The sequence below is a fragment of the Pongo abelii genome, chromosome X, assembly GCF_028885655.2.
Source record: "Pongo abelii isolate AG06213 chromosome X, NHGRI_mPonAbe1-v2.0_pri, whole genome shotgun sequence".
Lineage (NCBI taxonomy): Eukaryota > Metazoa > Chordata > Mammalia > Primates > Hominidae > Pongo > Pongo abelii.
The window spans coordinates 113,254,675-113,280,159 of NC_072008.2; the positions used below are offsets into that span (position 1 = coordinate 113,254,675).

The following is a 25,485-nucleotide window of genomic DNA, read 5'->3' on the forward strand; positions in this document are numbered from 1 at the left end:
TGCTTTGGGGTGACTGGGTGTCTTGCTGGAAGGCAAGATGGAAATTAAAGGGTTGGAGGCTGCAAAATTATAAAGTGGGTTCCCTCCTTGACCTTTCTGATGATATCATCCCCTTTCTATCATCCCAGGGCCAGCTTAGCAACCTGCAGAGTCCCATTGCTGCCTTAGGCAGATGCAGTTCATACTCCAGCCATTGATGACACCCTGCCCTTCAGGCATTTATCTTTCCTGGGTGCTAATGAGTGGGCGGGCTGCCCCAGCAGAGGCAGGCAGTTTAGCAATGTGTCTGCGAGAAAGGCTAGTAACCTGTCTCTCTGTGTAATCTCAGCTGAAGTCTTGGAGTCATGGCCTTTTTGGAAATACTATCACTCTGCAGTCAAACAAGCATGGGTTCAAATCCTAGATTAGGTTCTACTAGTTGTATGACCTTATGGAAATTACTTAGCAGCCTCTGTGAGCCTACCCTCTTGGGTTTATTGTGAGGATTAAATTTGATAATGCATGTAAAATGCCATCATAGTGCCTGGCCCATAAAGTGATAAATAAAAGCAATAATAATTATTATTATGAATTGTCATGTGGTTGGAATCCAGGTTCCACTACTTACTGCTACATGAGTCTTGGCTTCCTCTTCTGTAAAATAAGAATAATGATGTTACCTGGTAAGAGGGTTGTGGTGATCCTGAAATGAGTTAATACATGTAATGCTCTCAGGGCTGGCTGGAGGTCCTACCAGCAGAGTTGAACTAATTGTACCCCTGAGATGAAGAACTGCTGTCCTTTTCCTAGGAGTGGTAGCAGCATGCCTAGCTCACAGTTAAGTGTCGGATCAATAAATGGTAGTCAGTATTACTATTATTACTAGAGGCCAGGATACTCTCTGTCTTTTTATCCCTGGATTCTCAGTCAATGGCGAGTTGGTTGCCTGGTTATTAAGTGCTGATTTCAGAGCAAAGTGCTAGTGAAGCCAGGCTGCCTCCATTCACTCTCAGTATGCAGGGAAGAAAAACAGTCACTTATTATGTTCATCTCAATGTATTGGTTTCAATAGGAAATAGACTTCTGGCTGGAACGTCTTCATTTGTCATCCAATTGTCCTCAGATTTAAAGAGATTTAAAGAGAACTCTTGCCCCAGGGGCCCTCACCAAATTTCAGTGCAACTGGATCCAGGGTCTCCCTTTTGAAAGTGTTTATTTTGCTGCATTTTGGTACAGGGTTAAGAACACTGAAGAATCTTCACCATGCTCTCTCTGTACCCCATCTCCATCATTTCTATTGGACATGGGAAGTACACACAACTTGTCAAACAACAAAAATAAGAACAAGAAAATCCCAGCTACATGATTTTCTGGGGTGAGAGTTCTCTCTCCTTGGAAGTGAAACAAGCTAGTGTTCATCAAGTCCTGAGAACTCACTTTAATCGAGAGCAAGAAACAATGCAAATGCTGCATCACTTCAGACTGGAATTAGGCAGAATATGAACAGAAAAAGGAGCCTTTAAATAGATGACTAGGAGGCAGATTGGTTTTGAGAAAGAATGACAGCTAACATTTACTGAGACCTTTTATATCTGTTATCTCATTCAACACTTCCAATAACTCCATAAGGTAGATTCTGCCATCATCTTCATTTCTCAGGTAAGGCTTAAAGAGGTTAAGTGAGCTACCTGAGATCACATCACTAGTAAGAAGCAGATTCTGAAAGCCATGCACCTAATCGCTATCCTAAACCAGACAGTGCCTCACTGGTCACCCAGGAGCCCTCAAATGTGCATTCGTCCAGTGACACAGTCCCTCTCAATACTCTTTCCTGCTTCACCACCCCTTCTTTATTTTGTTTACCACACAGCAGCTTGAATGAGCCTGAGCATATGCTTTGAGTGAGCCCAGAAAGCAGCAGAAGAGGGCTAATCAGATTCGTGAGAGGCATTTATTTTAGTTCTTAACCCATGAGCTTTATTGTAATAACTGATACAAACCAATTTGTTGGGACCTGTGTTATTAATATTAATAAAAACTGAACTAGGTGAGGCTCAGGAGACCCTGGAGGGGATCCCACCTCCTGAGACACCACCCCAAGAAAATCTGCCAGTGACAGTCTGGCTGGAAATATTATTATTCATACTGGACAGCTGGTTCCTGGCTCCCTCTCCAGTCCCTGGAGATGGGAGGCCAATTCTTCCCTGCTTCTCTTCATCTCTTTCCTTCAGAAGGATTAGAAATAAAGTCTGAGTCACTTTTCTGGCTAGCCTTTTTTTTTTTTTTTTTTTTTTTTGCACTAGCTCAGTGTGTCTGTGGCCCCACATGTGATTGACTCCATGTGTGTCCCTTTGTGTATGCTGTGTTCCTCAGAGCATCTTCTCAGGTTGGGCTCTGCCTGTGCATTTGCAGGGAATGTTGTGTGTTTCTCTCCCTGCATGTCTTCACTTTCACTTGTCATCCGCTTTTAATAATTCCATCAGCTTGGTTTACCAGCTTAGGCTACTCCCATCCAGATGCAGGGAATTTCCATCCTTTTTTCAAGGTGGGAAGTGCCAGGAAGAAAGCAAAAAGTGCTCAGTGGACGGATGGCCAAATCTGCTAGTCAGCTACTCCACTGCTGAGCCCAGCTGTGGGAAGCCACGGAGCCCTCTGCCCGGAGCTCTCCTCTGTATCCTGGAAATTCCGTGCAGCCTAGGAGAACAGCCCTTGTCCCACAATTGCCCCTCAGTAGCCCTCCAGCCTCTTCTGAAGCTTTAACCAAGTGCTTGAAAAGAACCGAAAGTGAGGAAATATTCCAACTAGAATGGATCCCTTTGTGCCAACAGCCTCTTTTGGAGTTCAGGAACACAGAGGAAATCGAGGAGGGCTCACTTTTCACCTTAGAACTCACAAGGCCCAAATGTGCCAATGTTTAACTGTCTCTCCGAGGTGCTTCTGACACTCGGAAATTCACCATGTATTTGGCATCACCAGGAGCTCCTCAACTCCACTGCTTCCTCCTGCTTCTCTCTTCTCTGGCCTTAACTTCACCACCCAGACCCACTGTCCAGCTTCCCAGTCTCTCTGGGTCCCCACTGAGGCTGCCCTTTTGGGGGAAGCAAGAGTGGCCTTTTTTCTTGGCCCTCAAAACTCCTCTGAAGGGGTCTGGAGCCCGCTGGGAGACCAAGAGCTTCTCTTGAATCTCGGCTGCTGCATGTTTAGTATTCACAGCATGTCTCTAAAAAATGTCCTGAGATCATTCATCAGGCACTGTGCTGTGTGCCTAGCTGCTCTCCTTCCGGGTGTGTGTGTGTGGCCAGGACCCTCACTCCATCTGCTGGTGAACACACATGCACACACACCTTAACCTTCTTCCCTTTTCACCAAACCAATCGCATGTCCTAAGCAGACCTTTGCCAGCTGGCAGATCGCTCCCTTACTGAGGTGGGCTCCTGACGTTGGGCCTGGGCTCGAAGCCGCTCACACTCCAGTGCTGGGGCGAGGCGCTGAGAGCAGGAGCCCGAGCCGAAACTCAAGGTGCGTGTGGACGTTTGCGATGGTGACCAGGAGGGGAGCTGCAGGGAGGGCATCCCCAGCAGAAGGCGAGCAAACAAGGGGCGAGAAGCAAGGTCAGGGGCCAGGGAACGGAGTCTCCGAAGCAAGCGTTCCTGCTGCCCCTTCTCTGCAGTTCACTCCCCGCCCCCCTTTCCCGGGTTCACTTTGGAAATTGGCTTGCCCTCTCGGCAGCCAGCAGTTCCCGGCAGAGTACGGCCGGAACGGTCAGATTCAAGAAGTGAGGCAGCGCCAGGCTGGGTGGCTGGGTTGCTGGGTTGTTCTTGGGAGATTCTTTCCCCAATTGTCAATTTTTTGCTTATTTTTAGTAGTGACCCGAGCCAGGAACTGCGCCTTTAAGCCGCTTTCCCATTCGGGGAAATCGACGCCAGCACTCGAGGGTCGGGAGGCGCCGGAGAGGCCCCTCATTCTGCACTCCCCTCTTTCCTCCCCCTCCCCCTCCCCCTCCCCCCGCCCCTTCTCCCCTCCCCTCCTCGGCCGTCCGGCCGCCTCGCAGCCATCCGTCACCTCGCAGCCTGCCGCACTCCTGGAGCGAGAGAGCGACGAGCGAGCCACGGCGATGGTGCCGCCTGCGGCGCAGCCATGAAGCCCGCCCGAGGAGCCCGCGCGCGCTGCTGTCATCCTGCCCGCAGCCCGCCGCCTGCGCGCCAGCTCCCCGCGTCCCGGGCCAGCTGCTGCCGCCCTGCCAACCTCTGCCCGCCCCGCCGCCCGGCGCCACTGAGCCCCAAGCCCATGCCGGGCTCGGGGACACGGGCGCCCTAGTCCCGCTGCCGCCGCCGCCGCCGCCGCCGCTGCGCCGCCGCTGCCGCGCCGCTGAGGAGGCGGAGGAGGAGGAGGAGGAGGAAGAGGAGGAAGAGGAGGAGGAGGAGGAAGAGGAGGGGGAGGAAGGTAAGAGGCGCGCTGCCTTCAGGGGGGCGCGCCCGCTGTCTCAGCCCAACCGGGGGTGGGTCGCGGCGGGAGCGTTCCGCCGCGGGCCGGCTGGGGGGCGACTGGCGCTTGGGCGCCCCCGGGAGCCGGGGGCAGGGCAGGGGGCGCCGAGCGTCTGGCCGCCCGGAGTTTGGGCGGGCGGGGTAACGGCCCGTTGCGTGCCCACTGCCCCGGCGAGTCTCTGGCTTGGCGGGCTCGTTCGGCCGCCGCGGGTGCGGGGTGAGGAGTCGAGCGCAGGGGAGTGCGGCGCGTTCATTATGGAGCCTTTGTGTGCGCGCCTGGGCTGTGGGCACAGTTGGGAGAGCTGGCGAAACGCGGGGCCTGGCTGCTGGGAGGTGGCCACTTAGCCGGGGTGCCCGGCGAAGCCCGAGCCCAGGGGCTGCCAGAAACAGCTGTCTGAAGCATGTGCGTGGTTCCCGGGGCCATGTTCACAAGCGGACACGGAGGCGCACACACACGCACACACAGCCGCACAACATACCCGGCGCTCAGCCACACAGTCAGCCCCATGCAAAGACCACACACACACACACACACACACACACACACACACACACAGAGAGAGAGAGAGAGAGAGAGAGAGAGAGAGAGAGCTACACTTGCCCCCTCCCACCAAGATGCTAATAAAGCTCAAACACATATACAGATATATGCACCTCCCCCCAGCGCTGCTAAAACATGCACACACATACACACTCCTCTACTCCCCAGCCTAGTGCTTTGGAGGTTGGAGAGTGTGTATGTGACTGTGTGTGTGTTTTCTCAGAGTGGTCTTGAGAAACTACATGACAACTGCACATTACTGCAGATCCAGTACCTGCTGCTTCCCCCCAATACACACCCAGCAACCCCCCATCACACGCAGCTACTGTAGACACCTCCACCAGAGCCCTTAAGAACCCCATTCTGGCAAAAAGCGTGCCCAACTCTGGTAGTCATACCCTCCACGCTCGAGCTGCTGGGTTTCCTGCACACACACACCACACCCCCATACACACACACTGAAACCACTGCAGGGGCAAATGTTTGACACCTTCCCCCAGAAGCAGGTGGCACCTCCACCCTTGCAGCTGCAACTAAAGAGCCCCAGATCACAGCAAACGCCGAATTCTGCTAGACCTGCCCCCTCTCCTTGGCATCTTGGTCCAGGTGCAAAACCCTGGAGTCCAGCGGGTGGTCTCAGCATCCTGCAGCTCTTACGGAGGGCGGGGCAGTCTCTGGACTCCTGCCTTCGGAGAAACTGCTATAAGCGCAAGGCTCCCTTGGGGGCGCCCTTCTCGAAGTGGAGGGTGGGGGATTCTATGCTGACTCAGAGCGAAGCACCAAGTGAGTTTTCCCAGCTGGAGACCGGGGTAAGTGGCGAACTCCACCTGGGCCTAGAGGACCCGGGATAGTGTGCCAGTTCAGCCACAGAGGCCCTCAGCTTGGAGGCCCTGCCCCTCCCTCGCCTTCCTTGCCCATGAAGCTCACTGCAGGAGAAGCAGGGGGAACCCAGCTGCCAGCTTCTTGGGAGCTAAGAGAGGCTTTTCGGGAAGCCTTTGCTGTTTCCACTGAGCAAAGGGATCTTGCTCTACCCGGGGAGACCTCAACAAGATTTGGCCGTGCCCAAGCAAGCATGCCAGCGTCTACCCAATTTCATGGCTTGTTTTTTTGTTTGTTTGTTTTTGTTTTTCATGTGAGAGGACTAATTCAACCTTAGCAGCTTGTCATGAAGGCACCCCTGAGGTTAAATAAGGCATAATGTATTGTGGATGGGGGAAACAAGGTTGAGGGGAGCAAGGACTAGTGGGTTTCACTGTTTTAAGTAGAGATGCGGAGTTAGAATGTAGACCGTGGTGAAATCGTGACGGCGATGGCTTCGACGTCAGAGCCCCTTCCCTGCTCCTGCCCCTCCCGTCGGCTGCTCAGGGCTCCTCTGGGTCCTCTCCCCCGCCCCCTTGGATTATTTAGGTGGGGCTTTGCTCACTGCTCGGGCAAATTTGATGACAGAATCCCTGCCAGGCCAAGGTGTTAATAGCTGATAGAGGTTTACTGCTTACACCTCATAGGTAACATTTGCATTTTTAAAGGAGACAGAGGAGTGACTCTGTTGGTGGGGCTTTCAGGCACCTGTGGCAGGACCCAGGCAGGAGCAGTTTGTGGACAACGTCATCTGTCTACTCTACTGTCTATGCCTAGGCCAGAGTTATGGGTGATGTGTGTGTGGGAGTGAGGGTGTCAGAAGGTGAGATGTAATTATGGAGGGTTTTGAGGCCCACAAAGAGAAGGTTTCAATTGACTTGAGAGGCAATTGGGAGCCACTGCTGGATTCTGAGAAAGGAGGGAATAAGATATAAGCAGGAAAGAAACACCCATTGCTGCATGTGGAGAGAATATCCCCTATCTCTCGCTGGCACCCACCACCACAACTGCCTTGCAGTTGTGGGCTGAAGGCCACCAGGGAGAGGAGACTGGCCAGGGGAGGGTGGCAGCTGCCCCAGGCTTCTGGCCCTGAGGGTTTCCCAGATATGTGAGGCATTCTGCTGAGTGGCCAGACTATTGGCCTGAACTCAGTAAGTTCCCCCTCCAACATAAGCTCGTGATGCTGTTGGTGCTATGGCTTCTTTGGATAGTGCAACAGAGCCTCTGCCCCACTGGAGGAGAGGTCTGGGGACTTCTATGAGGCTGCGGGCTGCATTTGGAATGAGTCAGGGGACCCCTCCCTCTTGTAAGTGGTGCAGTCCGAGGGTCTTGAGAAGTGAGCTGTGTGGCCCAATTGGGGGATTTTGTGACCAACGACATCCTCTAGGAGCAGTAGTAGATTGAAAAAGTGCAACAAGAAAGCCCTGGGATTGCTGATGACAGCAGCAAGCTGGGAAACGCTTGCTGGAGATGGAGGTGGGGGTGGGTAACAGAGGAGTCTCGGGTGGGATGGGTAGAGGAGAGGAATTGCCCCACCGCAGTAATCCTTACTTCGGCCCTTGGAGGGAGCATGGGTGGATGCAGGACAACGGAAGCACTCTGTACCCACCCTCCCCCACTACGCATAAATGACTGGGCTCCGTGGCTAATGCCTGATAAGGCACTTGGAGGGGCAGCACCAATGCAACAGAGGAAAGATCCCTGTTTTTTTGGCACCTCCAGGCTAACTGAAGCCATAAGACACATACATACACACACACACACACACACACAAATACACACACACATATCACACACAAGACACACACCCCTCAGGCACACCCTCACACCCCAACACATACCTGGGGCAAATTGTGGAAAGAGAGGCTCATGCAGACAAGCTTGGTTTTGGGGGGTTCGTGCCTTCACATATAGGCCCTAGCAATCATTGCTAGGGGGAGTAGAATTGATACCTATTGATACTAGATGAAGACCCTTAGCTTTGACAGGCCCCCTGGGAGGAAGCACACTCAAGTCAGCTTCTGTTTGTGGGGCAGCCTTAAGGCCGTTAGCATTCCCAGCAGAAAACTCTGTTCTGGCTCTTCTCTCAAGGACTTCTATTTTCCTTTTTACCATAAATGCAGAAACAAAAACATTCTCTTGCGTTATTGGCAGCCAAAATGAAGGACTCTCAAAATGGGGTGGACCTTATTGTCTGCTGAGAAATCCTGGGGCTAGGGGCAAAGGGGTAGGGTAGGGAGCAAACCCAGAGAAACATGCCATTTTCCCTCCTTTCCTACCCTCAGCTGAGCTGCCGAAGGCAAGGACAGTGATCTTGGGGTTCTGTATTATTTCCCACCCATGACAGGCAGAGCCCCCTTTTCTGAGACCTGAGGCACCATCCTTAGAACATTAACAGCCTGCGGCACACTAGTGCCCGATCCCTGGTAGTCAGAAAATGAGCCTGGAAATGGGAATATGTGTATAACATGGGGGCGGGGGAAGGAGAGAGAGGGAAAGAGGTGCTACTTGTGTATCTGTAGGAGCAGGTGTGTCTGTTTCTGTGTGTTTGTGTTAAGGAACATGAGAATGAGCAGGTGTGTGCACTCTTGCAGCTTTCTCAGCACGCGTGCCATAGCCAGTGCTTTTGCTCTGTGCCTCAAATTCGCTTTGCCATTAGCCACACTACTAGCCACCCGCAGCTTTTGAAAGAACTCTCTGCTAGGTTCTAATATCTGGGTCTCCTTCCAGCCAAGTGACCCCTCCTTTTTTCTCTTTTATTGCTAATTCTTCTTACTGCCCCTCAAATCTGGGTGTTCTCCAGCTCCTCTTGCTTTCCACTTTCTTTATTGACAAGGACACACAGGCATGCCTGGCTTCCCTTCTCACCTCTTTATCAACCATTCCCATTTCTCTAGCCCAAACTTAACCCCACTCCTGAGGTTCAGTCCTATATTTCCAGCTGCTTGCTAAACATTTCCTCTTGGATAGCTTGCTCTCAGACTCAGTATTCACAAACTCATCTCATTATTTCTCAGAGATGACTCACTCTTCTCACCTTTCTTTTACCATAAGGCTTCTAGTCTCCCAGACTAGAAACCTCAAAGCCATCTCTGACTCTTCCCCTATACCCCAGTCCACCCTGACTCCTGCCACCACCTCACAGCCACACTGCACTAGTCTCCTTCCTTTCCAGTCCATAATACACACAGCTGCTAGATTAATGTTCTGGAATATCCTTTATTCATAATGCTTCTGATCATCATCCTTGGAGGGTGATACCTGATGGCCTGCAGGATAAATTTCAGCCTCCTTAGCCTGGCATTCAAAGTTCTCCTTGTGTGGACCTAACCCTGTATATTCTTCCAACCCTATTTCTCATGCTTGGTCCACATCACTGATTCTCAAATTTTAATGTGTCTTAAAATTGCTTGAGAGAACTTGTTATAATGCAGATTCCTGGGTCCCACCTCCTGAGCTTCTGATTCAGTAGGTCTGGAAGCTGGAGTCCAGGAATATGCATTTTAACAAGCTCCCCAAGTGATTTTGATATACTTGATCTACTTGTGAAACAAAGCCCTACATGGACCCTTCTACTCCAGGCAAGTTTCTTACCCCAGGATCTCCTAAACATGCCTTGTACATTTTTTTTGCCTCCATGTTTTTGTTCATTCCATTTCACTCACCAGGAATGCCCTTTCCTCTCTGCCTATGCTTCTCTCCTATTCAGTATCACTATACCTATCCTTCAGCTCTACATTCAAATTCACCTCCTCTGTGAAATCTTCTCTGATCATTTTAGACTAAAGTGATCTGTCTCTCCTCTGAACTCCTCCATCTCTAAAATACATTTGGGGCTGGGTGTGGTGGCTCAGGCCTGTAATCCTAACACTTTGGGAGGCTGAGGTGGGAAGATGGCTTGAGCCCAGGAGTTTGAAACCAGCCCTTGCAACATAGTGAGACCCTATTTCTACAAAAAACTAAAACATTAGCCGGATATGGTGGTGCATACCTGTTATCTCAGCTACTTGGGACTACAGAGAGGCTGAGGCGGGAGGATGGCTTGAACATGGGAGGTCGAGACTGCAGTGAGCTGTGGTCGCACCAATGCACTCCAGCCTGGGTGACAGAGTGAGACCGTCTCTAAATAAATAAGTAAATAAAAATACATTTGGCAAGTACACCTTTTTCTTTTTATTTTTTTAAATCCCCATAGCATATGTGCCTAATACATAGTAGGTGCTCAATAGGCATATGTTGAGTTGGACCAAATACTTGTTGATTCATATTAGACAGGAATTTTATCGCTTCTCCCCCTGCACATTAGTTCACAAAACATTTATTGAGCACCAATTATGTACAAGGCACTGTGCTAGTTGCTGTGGATAATACAAAAGATGAAGGAGGCTTCCTGTCCTTCTCCTTCTCAGTTATCTTTGAATTTACAGTGCCTAGTGCATAGAAGAGATACTTAATAAATATTTGTTGACTGCTCAAATGAATGACTTCATGAATAAGTGAAGGGATGAAGTTCAGACTGGAAAAAATGTGAGCAAGTACGTAGGGTGGCTGTGTCATAGAGAAATAGGGCAGGAATGGAAGATAAGGTTAGGAAGATAGAGTGGGTATAGTGGATGACTATTATTATTATTATTATTATTATTATTATTTTTAGAGACAGGGTCTCACTCCATTGCCCAGATGAGTGCAGTGGCATGATCATGGCTCACTGTAGCCTCAAACTCCTGGGCTCAAGTGATCCTCCCACCTTAGCCTCTCAAGTAGCTAGCTAATTTTTAGTGTTTTGTAGAGACAGGGTCTTGTTGTGTTGCCTAACCTGGTCTCCAATTCCTGGGCTCAAGCAATCCTCCCACTTCAGCCTCCCAAAGCACTGGGATGACAGGCATGAGCCACTGTGCCCAGCCTGTCTTTATTTTTTCTTATAAATATTTTCTACCTCAAAAAATTTAGAGAAAATAGTCTAGTAACCTCCACATACTCATTATCCACATTAACTAGTTATCAGGACTTTGCCATATTTGCTTCACCTATCATGCCAAACATCGATCACATCATTTTATTCCTAATATTTCTCTATGCGTCTCTTAAAAACTGGACATTTTCTAACGTAACTACAGAACTGCTAATACACCTAACAAAAGTAACAATAATGCCTTTGTATTATCCATTACCCTGTCCATAATCACGTGCCCTCAATTGTCTCAAAACATGTTTTACACTTGGCTTGTTTGACAGACGTTCCAAAAAAGTTCCACACATGACATTTGGTTGTTATGTCTCTAAAGGCCCTTTCAACAGCCCTCTCTCTTTGACTTGTCACAGAAATCAGGTTGTTTGCTCTGCACAATTCCCACATTCTGGTTTGTCCTCTTATTGTCAGTTAGCTTGTTCACCTATCCCCTACATTTTCTATAAATGGAAGTTAACTCTGGGCTTGATTAGATTCAAGCTCATTTTTCTTTTATTCTCACTTTGGCATAATGATTAAAACAAGATCATTCTGAAGGCAAGAAGACCAGTTAGCAGGTTGTTACCATAGCTGGTTGGGGACAGAAAGAAGATGGGTGAATGTATTTGGAGGTAGAGGAAACCTGATTTACCTACCAATTGAATGCTTGGGGTGAGGAAGAAGGAAGAGTCAAAGATGATTCTAAGGCTTTGAGCCTGCATAACCAAGAGGGTGCCAATGTCATCCTATGCGAAGGATGAGTTTTTAATGAGAGCAGCAGGTATCATGGTTACATTAAAGGAGGAACTTTCTCACAGTAAGAGGCCATCTGCTCTGTTTTTTTTTTCCATAAAATACTATCTTTCCCAGAAAAAAATTTGATTCGTGGTATAGCTAAACATTTGCTAATGTTTGGAAAACATTTGGAAAGGGACTCCTTATTTTTTGTTAACTGCAAATAGTTAAATTTCTAGCCCCAGCTCCTTGAGAGGGAGGATAGTATATACAATTCTGGATAGAGAGAAGGTAATGCTGATATCTCCCTTGCAGATGAGCCTACTGTCCCATATCATCATGGGTTTCTGAGTCATCAGGCTTGGGTAGGGGAGTGTAGGATGCCAGAACCTGAGATTTCTCTAGACACAGCCAATGAGCATAGCTCAAGATCCATGTCTTTCCTTGATATTGCCTGAAGTCTCTATCCCACACCCACTCTTCCACCCAATATGAAGGCTGTGTGGACCCTCAGTGGACCATGGCAACAGTGTTCTTGCCAAGGTCAAAAATTGCCTAAAAGCCCTGGGATATTCACTGAACTCTGACAAAGCCCCAAGATTATTTCGACACCTCAGTAGGAACTTGCTTAAGTCGTTGAATTGGATTAGGTGAGAACTACTCTCAGCTCCATCCCATCATACCCTCCTTCATAAAGGCTCTTCTCTCTGTTCCTTCCCCTAGCTCATCTTTCTTCTTGCTTTTTCTTCTGCTCCCCCCTCCCTGCTCTTTCTCTTCCAGCGTACATTTATTCTCTCAAGTTAATCAAACACTGGCCCCTACAGCCCCTTGTGTCTCAGATTGATCACTTAAGCAGCATTATTGATTGCCTAGAAAACCTTAGGAGGTGAGAGTGTTCTGAAAGCTAGGATCTGACAGCTGATTGGCTGCCTATGTCTCACTCGGCAGCCTCAGCTCCTCTGCCGTCTGGAACATCTTTTGAGAAAGGTGAGGGAATGAACAGGGGAGATCCTTAGAGGGCTTCACTTATCTCATCCTTCCTTCATACTGGAGTTAAGGCATGGGAACAGAAGTCTATTGACCACTCCAGGATCTAGCCCTGTACTAATGTTGTGTTGAGAAGGGGAAAGCAAAGGCCCTGCTCTCTGGAAATCCGTAATTTAACAGAAAAATAATACTCATTCATATGAAGTAACTAAGAATAATACAAGATGGAAAACAATTATGTGCCACATTTTTTTGCTCTAAACAGTAAGCACTGTAGGGGTTCAAAGCACAGAGAAAATGAGAGTGTGAGCTGGAACGAGGGGAGAAGGCTTCCCAGAAGAGGTTGAAACTGCGTTATGTTTTGAGTAACATGTGAGATTGAGATTGTTGACTAGAAAAAGAACAGGCTTCTGAGGGGGAGGCACAGCATAGGGAAAAGGCTGGAGGTGAAAATGGTCAGGTTGTTATCAAGAAAGGGTCAGGAAGAAGTCTGACTAGAGGAGAGGGTGTATATGTAAGCACAGTGGGGAAAAAATTATTGACTGGGTATGGGACTCCCAGATTTGAAGAGTCTTTGATGTCAGAAGAAGTTTGGACTTGGGGAAACCTTGGGGGCTGTTGGACAATTATGCATAGTGATTTAGGATGGTTAGCTATGCAGTTGGAAGCAGAATTGATTGGAATAGGGAGAGACTTGAGACCTGCCTGTAAGATACTACAGCAATCTAAGTGAGAGATGATAAGGGTGGTGGCAGTGGGCATAGAGAGGAGGGTCAAATCCAAAAGGCTCTCAAGGCATCGGCATGGCTGATAAACCACCAAGTAGATTTTCTTGACTTGTTTTTGTTTTACTTGCTCCTTCCTCTTAGCCTCAATACTTACACTTTCTTTGCCTCATGCCCTTAGGACCTTAAGGTGTCAGAGTTTCTGGAGCTAAGATAACATTGGGCATTATAATCAGTTATCCATTCCAAGTAAAGTAGATGCGCACAGGGGCCTTCAGTACCATGACCTGAAAGAGTGAGCAATGAGGAATCTGGCTGCAGAATTCAGTTGAGATGATAGCCAAGCTGGGGTGCTGAGTATTACATCCCCCAACAGGGAGGCTGGAGGCAGGCGATGCCTGTGTCTGGTCTGTTTCAAGTCCCCCAAGGCTTCTGAGAGCTGGTAAGAGTGAGGAGACATCTTTCAACTTCCCTGGTATAATCAGTTTGAAAACTCTTCTGAGCACTTGGGAATCATCTCAGTGGAGGTCACACTTGTGCCAGAGTATGGCAAGAGCTACCACAGCACTTTGATGCCAGCTGGAGCCCTGTTGTTGCAGCTGGTATAAGGAAACTAAGTGAGGAGTCCACAGGTTGATGGGAGAGTCATGGCCAGGGCCTCTGCCTGCTAACTTGCCTCCCCCACCAACTTTCCCCTCCCCACCCAATCCACTGAATATCAGCCCTGGGTAGGTGTCTGGGCCAGGTCTGCCAGCCCTGGATTGGAGGGAAATAGAGAACTGCAGATAAAGGGATATTTGTGAGATTTTAGTTTCCTTTTACTTGTTCTTCTTGTGGGAGCATATGACGCCTTGTAAAGATGAATGAGTACAGTAGTTCTGCTCAGGCTGTGGCCTCCTAACTGCCAAGGGAGCTCTGCTCTGAGGGCAGGACCACCCAATCAAACAGGCTTCTCCTTGCTTCTGATCCAAACCCACTGGGAAAACAGAGGAACAGATGGCTAGATTGGTGTATGAACACACGTGTGTGTGCATGCGTGCATGCAAGCATACACACACACACACACACACACACACACACACTGCATATTCTGTTAATCAGACGCCTCCAGCACTTCCCTGCTAAAGATTTCTGTTTTGATTTCTGTAAAGTCTTCTGATTGCAGATTTGAGGCAGGGGTGGTGGTTGGTGGCTAAGAAGTAGGCAGGTGTCCAGAGTGGAAAATGCTTATGCAGGTGAAGGATTGAGAAGAAAGAATGCAAGTCACTGACTAGGGTAGTTTGTATATTTACTACCCTTCTGATGGAAAAACCCATTTAAGGCAGAAAGAAGAGGGCATGATGGCAACAACTGGCTTAGGAGTCAACCAGGTAAGTGTCAAGATCTCTCAATTTGGAAATTCTGCTACAATCTGTACTCACTGTTTCTCTCCTAAGTTTTGTCATTGGTTTATACATTTCTTCCTTCAGTAATTGTTCTCTTTATCATCCCACTTCTAACCTAGACCCAAGCAAGTTGGTTTCAGAAACTGAAGTACCCAGAGGATTTTTTTTTTTTTTTTTTGACAGGGTCTCGGTCTGTTGCCTTGGCTGGAGTGCAGTGGCACTACCACGGCTCACTGCAACCTCTGCCTCCCGGGCTCAAGTAATCCTCCCACCTCAGCCTCTCAAGTAGTTGGGCCTACAGGTCCATGCCACCACGCCCAGCTAATTTTGTTTATGTTTTGTAGATATGAGCTCTCACTATGTTGCCCAGGCTGGTCTTGAACTCCTGAGCTCAAGCGATCCTACCACCTGGGCCTCCCAAAGTGCTGGGATTATAGGCATTAGCTACCGTGCCCAGCCCCCAGAGGATGTTTTAAATAAATTTGCCTCCAATCCTGTATCAATATGGCCAGGAATCTGGATCTCGCTTTTGTGGACTGGGGTTCTGAAAACCAGCCCACTCACAGGGCTGACGAGGGTCCTGTGTGCTGCACTGGCTCTGTTGCCACCATCAGTAAAATTGCAGAGAATGCAGATATGATTAATAAAGTGAGTGTTGTTCCATATTCATCTCATCACCTACAGTCGAGCTGTAATCTTTCTAATATGTAGAGAAATCACTCACTGACAGAGGAAAAAGAGGGGGTTCTTTAAACAGACCCACTAGTCCACTGCTGCTACACAGTTTAGTGTCTGTCACTTGCAAAGTCCAAATCAGCATTGGCTGTTGGGTCTGCTTTCTTTTCTTCCCCCGACCCGCTTTAGAGATTTCCACACTTAGTCTAAATATAGCTTGTCCTGCTTTGGAATTCTAGGTGATTGCTGGAAATGATAAAGTCTGGCCTTTAACTGGAGCTCCAGTTGCATTTCATTATTACCTTTAAGGACATTTTCTCTTTGGAGTTTACCATCATTTTAAATTCATCACATCTAGAAGCAAACTCAGGATCTCCTCTCCAACCTTACCCTCCACGCTGAAAGCTCCTGCCCCTCTTCAGCAGGCTGTATCTCTGTCTCTATTAATGACACCATCACTCTTTTGATAGCCCAAGGCCTGAGATCTGGAATCAATCACTCCCTCCCCACTCCAGTCAGTCACCACAGTTCATCTCTTGGCAGTTCATCTCTCACAGGTGCCTCACGAATCCACCCCCTCTTGACCATTCCCATGGCCACCATCATAGCCCAAGCTCTCATTACCTCATGCTTAGATTACTGCAGCAGCCTCCTAACTGGTCTCTCTGCATTCAGCCTCCCCATCAGCGCCAAGTGATCCTTCAACGCTGCTGCCAGAGTAATCTCCTTAAAACATCTTTCATCATGTCATTCCCTGCTCAAGAACCTATAATAGTGCTCTTTTGCTTACTATATCAAATAGAAGCTCCTCTTCCTGGTATATAAGGCCTGCCTTCCACAACAGCTGGAATTCACTATACATATACATATACATATACATATACATATACATATACATATACATATACATATATGTGTGTGTGTGTGTCTGTGTGTCTGTGTGTGTGTATCCCTCTGCCCCACTTCTTCCGAACACCCAGACTCCCCTAGCCTCCTTACTCTCCCTGTCCACTGTACCCCACTTGGTGCTTACTCTTATCCCTGCAGTCATTTTTTTTTTCTTCCCCCAGCCTGCAGTGGCCCCCTTTGCTCCATCTCTGGAAATCCTTCCATCGTATCCTCTAACCAACAAGCTCAAGTCCAGCCTCTGCTATGAAGACTTCCTGATTATTCTAGCTCTCATTGGCTGCCCCCGTTTTTAAAATTATAATTTTTCCCTTATCATAAAAGTAATATCTATGCATAGTAGAAAACTTTGAGAATACAGAAAAATATAGAGGAAAAAAAAGCACCCACAATTCCACCTCTTCCTTTTTGGAATCTGAACAGTCTTTCCACCACAATTCAACACTTGATCCCACCGTCTCACATTACTTTAATTTTTCTTTCTCCCCAGCTAGAGAGTGAACTCTTCAGGGGCCTCTTTCGTCAGGTATCTTCCAGGCCTGATCCAGACACACATTGCAGGGGCTCAACAAACACTAATTAGTAGAGGAAGGGGAGATGAACTGTGCATCATCCAGGCTGTATCTTCCACACCCTCCACCATGGCCTAGGGTAGAGGGGTGCATGTTTCAGCATCAGGGCTTGGGGCTTCATGCCCCACACAGCCATTGGCTCTGTTACTTCCTCTTCCAGGTGAGGAATGATGCACCTGGAGAGAAGGGAATGCACATCAAGAGAGGGCTGAAAGCTTAGGGTGCAAAATGCCCTGGAATTCTGCTGCCTCTGATGACACAATCCCCTTGCCATGCTAGATTTTTAGCCCTTTAGGAAGCCCCTGGAAACGTTAATTCATCCTGGTGGCCAGAATCAGCTTTTCCTAATATTTTGGCATTAACTGGCAAGAATCCACAGTTGCCACCTTTGCCCATCATATTAAAGGGAAATCTCTCATCTGGGTCTTTGCAGACCACCTGCCAGTTCATTTGCCTTCCCTGTTTCTCACTAAAGTATTTCTTCTGATTTCACCAACTAATCCCTTCACTTTAACCAAGCCAGCCAATGTACCATCTCCTCAAAAACTGAATTTCAGTTATCTGCTGTCTGCCACCACCCCCACAACCTCAGCTCCAGGCACAGCTCAGGGTAGTCCTTCTTCCATAAATACTGTCCCTATTTTTCTCCACCACTGAGGTTTGTGACCCCCAGCAACATGATTTGCCATTGACCTCATACTCAGTGTGCAATCTTCTGGGTGCTTGTGTAATTATTTTGTTTTAAAATATTAATATGTACTTGCTATTATATGATCATATCAAAGTGTTCCCCAGCTATTTCCCATTTGGGTTTTATAAAAAGCATTAGGCAGAGCGTGTACTCTGGAGTCGGCCTTACCATTTTGTGTATTTCGTATTTGAATACACATTTTTAACATTTCTGAAACTGAAATGCTTCTATGATCCATGGTTCATTGTAGTTTAATTGGCAGCATTTCTTCTTTGTTAGGGAAATCCGAGAAAATGTTGCCTCTTACAGTTGATAGCATCTTAGAGTCAATGAAATGCAGTACTAAGTTACTTAACCTCTCTGAGACCCAGTTCCTTTATCTGCAAAATACCTATGTCAGAAGGCTATTTTTGCGAGAAATCAAAGATAATATTTCTATAGCACTCAGCACAGGGCTAAGTGCTATACTTCCCACTTTGGTAGAGGCTCAATAAGTGTTAGCAATTGTAATCCCCCCACTATATTAACTGTAAACCCCACAAGGGCAGGAACATGTTGTTTCCTCTTCTAGCAGATGGTCTGATGTGAAGGATGGAAAAAGGTTCTCTTTCTAAAAATATCTCCTTGCTGGACTGCCAAACAGACAAAATTTCAACATTAATCACTCCTTCGAGTTAAGGCGTTATCTCCAGAAGACCTCTGTTAAAATGCAAATATGTCACTTGGGAAGGTAACACATTAATTCATTAGCATTTCTGATCCCATTAGTGCAGATTAGTTTATCAGATTAACTAGCTGTCACCAAGCAAACCCTGAGAGCCCTAGTATGGGGGATGGTAAGATGTGATGATTTCAGGTGGAAGTGGAGCTAGGGGACCAGGTAGTCCTGAGTTTGGGGCCACCTCTAATCTAATCTTGCCTTTTGGGATTTGTTTGTAGGTAAGATCGTGGCTCTTTTCTGTGATAAACTAGAAAGGGTCTCAGTGACATAAACATGTGGGTGGGAGGAAATGCAAAGCAGGAAAGGACGTTGGACCTTAGAGATCATCTAATCCACTCTCCCCCTCAAATTTTTAACTCTCATCATCAAGGCATTCACTGCCTCCCAAGGTAGCCCATTCTGTTGAACAACTCTAATTAGCACAATTTTTGATATCGAGCTGATAGCAATCTTATACTTCTTTCCTCCTTCCTGTCGGCAGCCCCTTTAAAATATCTGAATATAGCTATCACGTTCCCTCAAGTCTGTCTATCTTTTGACTTTTATTTCTTTTTTTTTTTTTTTTTTTTTGCTAAATCTACCCAGTTTGCTCAGTGATTCCTTTTCTGATATGGTTCCACAGCTGAGCTTCTTAACCTGGAAGTCCGTGAACCTTCTGAAATTTTATGTAGAATGTTGGCTTGTATCTCCATGTCTAGAAAATGTCCTAGCCTATTGACCCACTAGCATATTAGTCACTTTCCTTTGGCAACACTCCAATTTGTAAGGCTACCTCTTAGGGGTCCTTTCCAGAACTGAGCACAGTACTCCTGGAGTACTCAGAGTAGCACAGTGTACAGTAGCCAGAGTGCTTTTATTAGCTGCCTGATGTTGCACAGTTCTCAACTTTGCAGAGTTCTCAATTTAATGGATGAGAACTTCCTGTTCTTAGGTAGCAGACGCTTCCCAAGATTAGGTCACCTGATTCAAAAGAACACCTTGGTGTCCACCCCGCTCAGTTCACCAGGTTGATGAGCATCTCAGCTATTTTAAGGGGAGCTACTGGAGGTCACTTTTGGGGACCTATCTGGTCAGGACACTTAATAAGCTGGCAGAGAAGCAGTGTGACTGAGTATAGCCCTCAAGTTCTCTCCAATGCCTCCCATTTTTCTAATACCGTGCACAATAAAGAAGTGACTGGTTCATGCATATATATGGGAGAACCCAGAGAGAGGACCAGTGCTTCCAGCTAGGCTTTCTTGAGGCATCATGCCCAGTGGGGTTTAGAGAATGGAGTTTGGGGGATTGGTGTTGTCAGTGAAGAACAGAGTCACAAATGGCAAATGATTCAGGAAGGACCTGATTCAGCTATCAAACATGAGTGTATCAACGTGAGAAATAGACATGTCTAGGCTGGGCGCGGTGGCTCACACCTATAATCCCAGCACTTTGGGAGGTCAAGGCAGGCAGATTGCTGTATGTCAGGAGTTTGAGACCAGCCTGGCCAATGTGACACAACCCCGTCTCTACAAAAAATACAAAAATTAGCCAGGAATAGTAGTGCGCACCTGTAATCCCGGCTACTCAGGAGGCTGAGGGAGGAGAATGACTTGAACCCAGGAAACGGAGGTTGCAGTGAGCCAAGATTGTGCCACTGCACTCAGCCTGGGTGACAGAGTGATACAGTGTCTAAAAAAAGAAAAAGAAAAAAGAAATAGACATGTCTTGAGATAGGCTCTCCTCTATTCCCTCCATACTACTCTCCCAGACACAGCACACACAAAAAAAGTATTAAAGACCCTTGGGACTGTATGAGATTGGAGCAGGCCAATTGGTAAGTGACAACCACCTATAATGTGTGGCACCAAACAGCCAGATCACCAGGGTCCTCTGGTCATTTATATCTTCCCTATGGCCTGGTGGTTGATCCAGTCTAACCATCACTGCCTTCTCTAACTGTAAGGGTGCCTGACTTTCCCACTATTACAGTCACTGTTTAAAGTTTAAATATTAAGGACTGTTATGAAATGCAACTAAGCTATCTGAGAGGGGAAATACATCAAATAAAATACTGGTCCTTTAAGCTGCTCTACCAAAAAAAAAAAAAGAAAAAAAAAATCCGTGGCTGGCCAAATAAGTTAGAGAACTCCTGTATACCTACCTCTCTTAGAGCTTTGTAATGCACATTAGCATATGAAAGGCTCTGAGAAGTTTTGCAGTAGAGAAACTTGCTAAAAACATAGTTTTGTGGCTTCCAATACTTATTTGACTATAGGTCGCTATCTCTTTCTTTTCCTCCTCAAATACACCTTATTAACAGCCACATAACAGCTGTGGAGAACAAAGCTTTCAGCCATGACCACCATTTCACACCTTGCCGCACAAATGACTCAATGCACCCAACGTTCTGCAGAAATGGGACAGGGACAGGTGAATTTTGTTTTGTGGGGAGGTTGTGCAAGACTCTTGGGACAGGGAGAAATCCCTGCTAGTCTGGAAGAGGGGACCTCAAAATGGAGATGAGGACCAGACAGGGAATACTGGAGACCAGCTCCCCCAACCTCACAGTTTTGCCACTGGCCAGCCCTGATAGATTCTGTGCTCTCTGCACTGAGCCAACAGTGAACAGAGTGGAGCAGCTTTGGCCAGGCTAGGACCCTGCGGGGCCATTTGTGGTCATTGGCTTCTCAGCTTGGGGCTTTCCACTTTCATTCCCTGTCCTGCTGCTCTCCACTTCCCTCCCTGGGCCTCTGGCACATTTTCAATTTCCCAGTCTACTAGTTGATCCATTTCATTTGGGTCTTGTTCTTTCCTTTTCCCTTCAGTGGGACTGAGAAGGCCTTTGAGTTCGCTGCTACCAAAGGGAAGAAGGAGAGGATGGAGTGAGAGGAAAGGCAAGGAAAATCACATGGCCTCTTCTGCAGTGCATGGAGCAAGTCTGTATTTTCCCTGGACCCTCAGAGCAGGAATGGGCCCTTTTATAGTCACCACTGGGCCTTGGGGCAAGGGATACCATAGATTCCTCTGGAAGCAAAGAAAACTCCCACCTTTAGCCAAGAGACTCTAAGAGGAGTTGACGTCAGAAAGGCCAAGAAAGGACTGACTGACTCTAACGCCTCCCCCAACTGACCACATTCACAGTCCATAGCATTCTGGGAACCAGAAAGACATGAGGCTGGAGTCCAGCTGATATCTTTTGAAACTGAGTCAGGTTGGAGGGGTGTGTGTGTGTGTGTGTGTGTGTGTGTGTGTCTGTGTGTGAGAGAGAGAGAGGAAGTATACATGTCTGAAGGTAAATCTGCAAGGTTGAATTTTTCCTGACTGGAGAGACCTGAGAGACACCCGGATTTTTGCAGGGGTACATCAGGATCACAAGAAGTCACTTGTCAGTGAGGAGAAGTAATACATTCTTTATACTGTGATAGCCCTTTTGTCTTCAATGAAACAGATAAGCTGTAGGAAGATGGAGCAGAATTGTTTTTTTCCATTTAGTGTACAAAAGTGTAAATGTGAGTGTGAGTGTGTGTGTGTGACAGAGAGAGTGCAAGCACATGTGTGGTGGCCTCTGAGGACTGACTCCAACACCTCCCTCCACTGACCACGTTCACAGTCCATAGGCACAGGCTCACCAAGAGACCTAAGCATAGGACTATAGATAAGTAGTCCCTTGCTACTTATAGGGGACTTCCTTTCCCCTCACACCTTATGACTACATCACTAAAGGTCTATTTATCATAGTTCCTTTTACATGGAACATCATGTCTGGCCGATTTCCCCTAATTTGAATGCTTCTAATACCAATGACTCAAGATCCTCACTAGGCAGTTTATTCTGCTCCCTAACTGCATTACGGTTAGGAAATGGGCTTTTCCCCCTCTCTCACTAGATTATTCCTGGTTTTAGATGTGAAGAGCCTAGGACTCTCTCTCTCTCTCTCTCTCTCTCTCCATTTTTCCTCACCCACAACAGGGTCACTGAGGCCTGCAGTATTATTCCACATTCCTACTCAGACAGAGACTCCCAGAGTTTGCTTTGCAGCCTCAAAATGTCCTAGCCACCTTGCAGTTTGGGTACCAAATGCCCTCTCCTGTTCTAAGACCAAGATTTCCTTAGATTTTCTTTTCTTCAACATATATTGATGGCCTTCAGCTTTGCCTATCTGGTGGGCCCTTCTATCTTTCCTTTTGACTTCTTTGTGGCTTCTCCACTACAAAGACTCTTTCCACTACCCAGAAACTGCAGAAAACCTGCCAATCTTCCCACTCCCACATCGGGCTTCTGCAGATCACCTCTTTGGAAAGTTCAAGACCAGAACTTTGTGCAGTCCAAAAGCCCACCCTACTCTACTTCTCCCCATCCTAGGCAGTCTATTAAGGCAGGGTGGTGTGGTTAAATGGATGAAAACATTGAGGCATGGGCAAGAACAATTTTACTCCCCGAAGTATGGTCTCAGGATTTACTAGATGCCATGGAAAACTGAAGACAATAACATAGGCCTTGCCCTCATGAAACTTGTTCTCTAGCTAGGGAAAAGCACACAAACGAACTTGCAGGTGAAAAATTGTTTTCATTCAACCAACAAATATTCATTGAGCACCTCCTATGTGCCAGGCTCTGTTCTAGATGCTGGGGATACAATGGTGAACAGGACAGACAAAATCCCTGCCCTGCTGGAGCATGTGTTTCAATAGGGACACATGTTTAAAAGTGAACAAATAAATAATCACTATTTGTATTGATATGTGCTAGGAAGGAGAGAAACAAGGGGCTGTGCTGAGGAGTAACAGGGAGCTACTTCAGCTAGAGCAGCCAGGAAAGGCTTCTCTGAAGAGGTGACATTTGAATTAAGAATTGAATGGCCTGAGAACAGTCTACATTGCATGCCTCAGACTACAGATAGCATCAGATTTCAGAAATAAGAAAAATGTGGGCAGGAAAAACTGGGGAAGACTTTCGGGAGGAGATGGGGTCTGGCTCAGTCCAGTGCATGAGACAGAGCTTTGGCCACCAACTTTGCAGCATTGGCCTCACTTTGGCAAAACTGAGAGATACACTTCCACTTGAGTAGAGGATCCATAGTCTTCTCTTTGGAATTTCACACAACCACTGTAAGAGAAAGGGTCTTCAACATTTCTCCAGATGATCTGACTATACAGCCCTTTCGTATTTCACACCTAATTGTTTCCAACAAACATTGATGATTTTCAGGTGGGAGAAAATCAGGAAGATGATATATGGGGAAATCAGGGGATTATTGTGGCTACAGGTAGAAGTTATGTGGTGGAGAATAGAGAAAGATGTGTAGAGTGGGGGTGGATTATGGTAAGGGTCATGAAGAGGAATTTGGACTTGATCCAGTAGGCATTGAAAAACTGCTGTAGGTTTTTGAGCAAGGAAATGTATATTAGTCCATTTTCACATTGCTGATAAAGACATACCTGAGACTGGGCAATTTACAAAGGAAAGGTTTATTGGACTTACAGTTCCACATGGCTGGGGAGGCCTCACAATCATGGCAAAAGGCAAGGAGAAGCAAGTCACATCTCACGTGGATGGCAGCAGGCAAAGATGGCTTAAAATGGTTTTAAAACCATCGGATCTCATGAGACCCATTCACTATCATGAGAACAGCATGAGAAAGACCTGCCCCATGATTCAGTCATCTCCCACTGGGTCCCTCCCACAACATGTGGGAATTATGGGAGCTACAAGATGAGATTTGGGTGGGGACACAGAGCCAAACCACATCAAAATGAAAGGAAGAAAAGGATAGAAAGAAAGGGCTCTGATACCTCTTGGTAACCAGAATCCTTCCTTTTGCCCAACACATGTGGACTTCCCATGAGTAATATGGTTATGCACATGGGCTCAAATCCCAGCTCTGCCAACTTAGTGACTGTGAACTTGCACAAGTTGCTTAACTCCTCTGTGCCTCGGTTTATTCCTCTTTAGAATGGGGTGGTTATGAGAATTGAATGAGTTAATAATTGTGAAGTGCATAGAACAGTGCTTATTTAGTTAGTACTCAATAAACTTTAGCTATCATTATCCAAAGAGGAAACTGGTATGAGGAGGGTACAGTCTCGATACTGCCCTTAATTTGTATATTTGGGTCAAAGTTTGATCATCTGAGGATTCTAAGACACTGTGAACATTGCTTAGGCTTAGGACTCACTGTATGCAAAGTAATGGTGGACACTCTGCCCCAATAATCTTTTCTATTAGCCTTCTGCCAGCATCTAAAATCCCCAGTGTTCATTAGTAGCAATCTGAAGACTCAAGTATTTTTAAATGAATTAAGGTCTCCTCTTATCTGGCAGTAAAAAAAAAAGAAATTGAACATTAGATCACCAGCCATTGTCAATTGGGATAAAGCAGAGCTTTGAGGAAATGGATACTATTGCTCTATAACAAATTATCCCAACATTTAGCCAATAAACAACAATAAACATCATCTTACAGTTTCTGTGGATCAGGAACTTGGTTATGACTTAGTTGGGTGGTTCTGGCTCAGGGTCACTCATGAGGTTGCGTTCAAGCTGTGGGTCAAGGTTGCAGTATCTGAAGACTCAACTGGGGCTGACGGATGTGCCTCCAAACTCACTCATGTGGTGCTGGCAGGCTTCGTTTCCTCACAGGCTGTTGGACTGAGAGTTTCTGTTCCTTGTCATGCCATTTGGGCCTCTCTATTAGGTTGCTTCTCACAACACAGCAGCTTGCTTTCTGTGGCATGATTGATGAGACAGAGAGAGTGCACACCTAGGCCAGCCCAAGGCAGAAGGCACAGTCTTTTTATAACCTTGTCTTGGAAGTTGTATCCCATCACTTCTGCCATATTCTATTCATTAGAAGTGAGTTACTAGGTTCAGACCATGCTCAGGGGAGGGGATACACAAGGGTGTGAACATCAGGAGGTGGGGATTATTTGGCAACATTTTACAGGCTGGCTATCACAGATGGATAAGTATTGATGGTAGGAGGTAAAAGAAAAGGCCCTAGTGAAATGAAAAATTGGAATCTCCTGGCTAATTGGAAGCCAGCACAAATAATTACCAGACTTAGTGGTAGCCAAAAGTGTTGGGTACCTAAAGAGCAAAGAGAGGAACCAAAGGGTGGGTGGTGGTACCTGGAAGGTATTTGACCCACACCCAGAGTTGCTGAAGTCCTGGGACCCTCCTTAGATCCAAGCTCAAGTTTGTTGTGCAGAGTATCTACCTGCCTTTGCTCAGAAAGCCCAGCGCTGTGGGCGTGGCCAGGGAATAAGGAAAAAGCTAGGATGAGGCCCAGGAAGCTCAGTGG

At 47.0% G+C, this 25,485-nt stretch overlaps 1 protein-coding gene across 2 annotated transcripts in view; it reads left to right on the top strand.

Annotated features, from left to right (window-relative positions):
• Positions 1–4,338: 4,338 nt before the first annotated feature.
• FRMPD3 (FERM and PDZ domain containing 3) overlaps positions 4,339–25,485 on the top strand; it is a 161,030-nt gene continuing 139,883 nt past the window's right edge. The window contains exon 1 of one of the 2 annotated variants that reach the window (XM_054544939.1): positions 4,339–4,422. The gene's annotated coding sequence lies outside the window, so the exon portion shown is untranslated. The remainder of the gene's footprint in view (positions 4,423–25,485) is intronic. The other variant, XM_054544941.1, reaches the window with a different exon arrangement.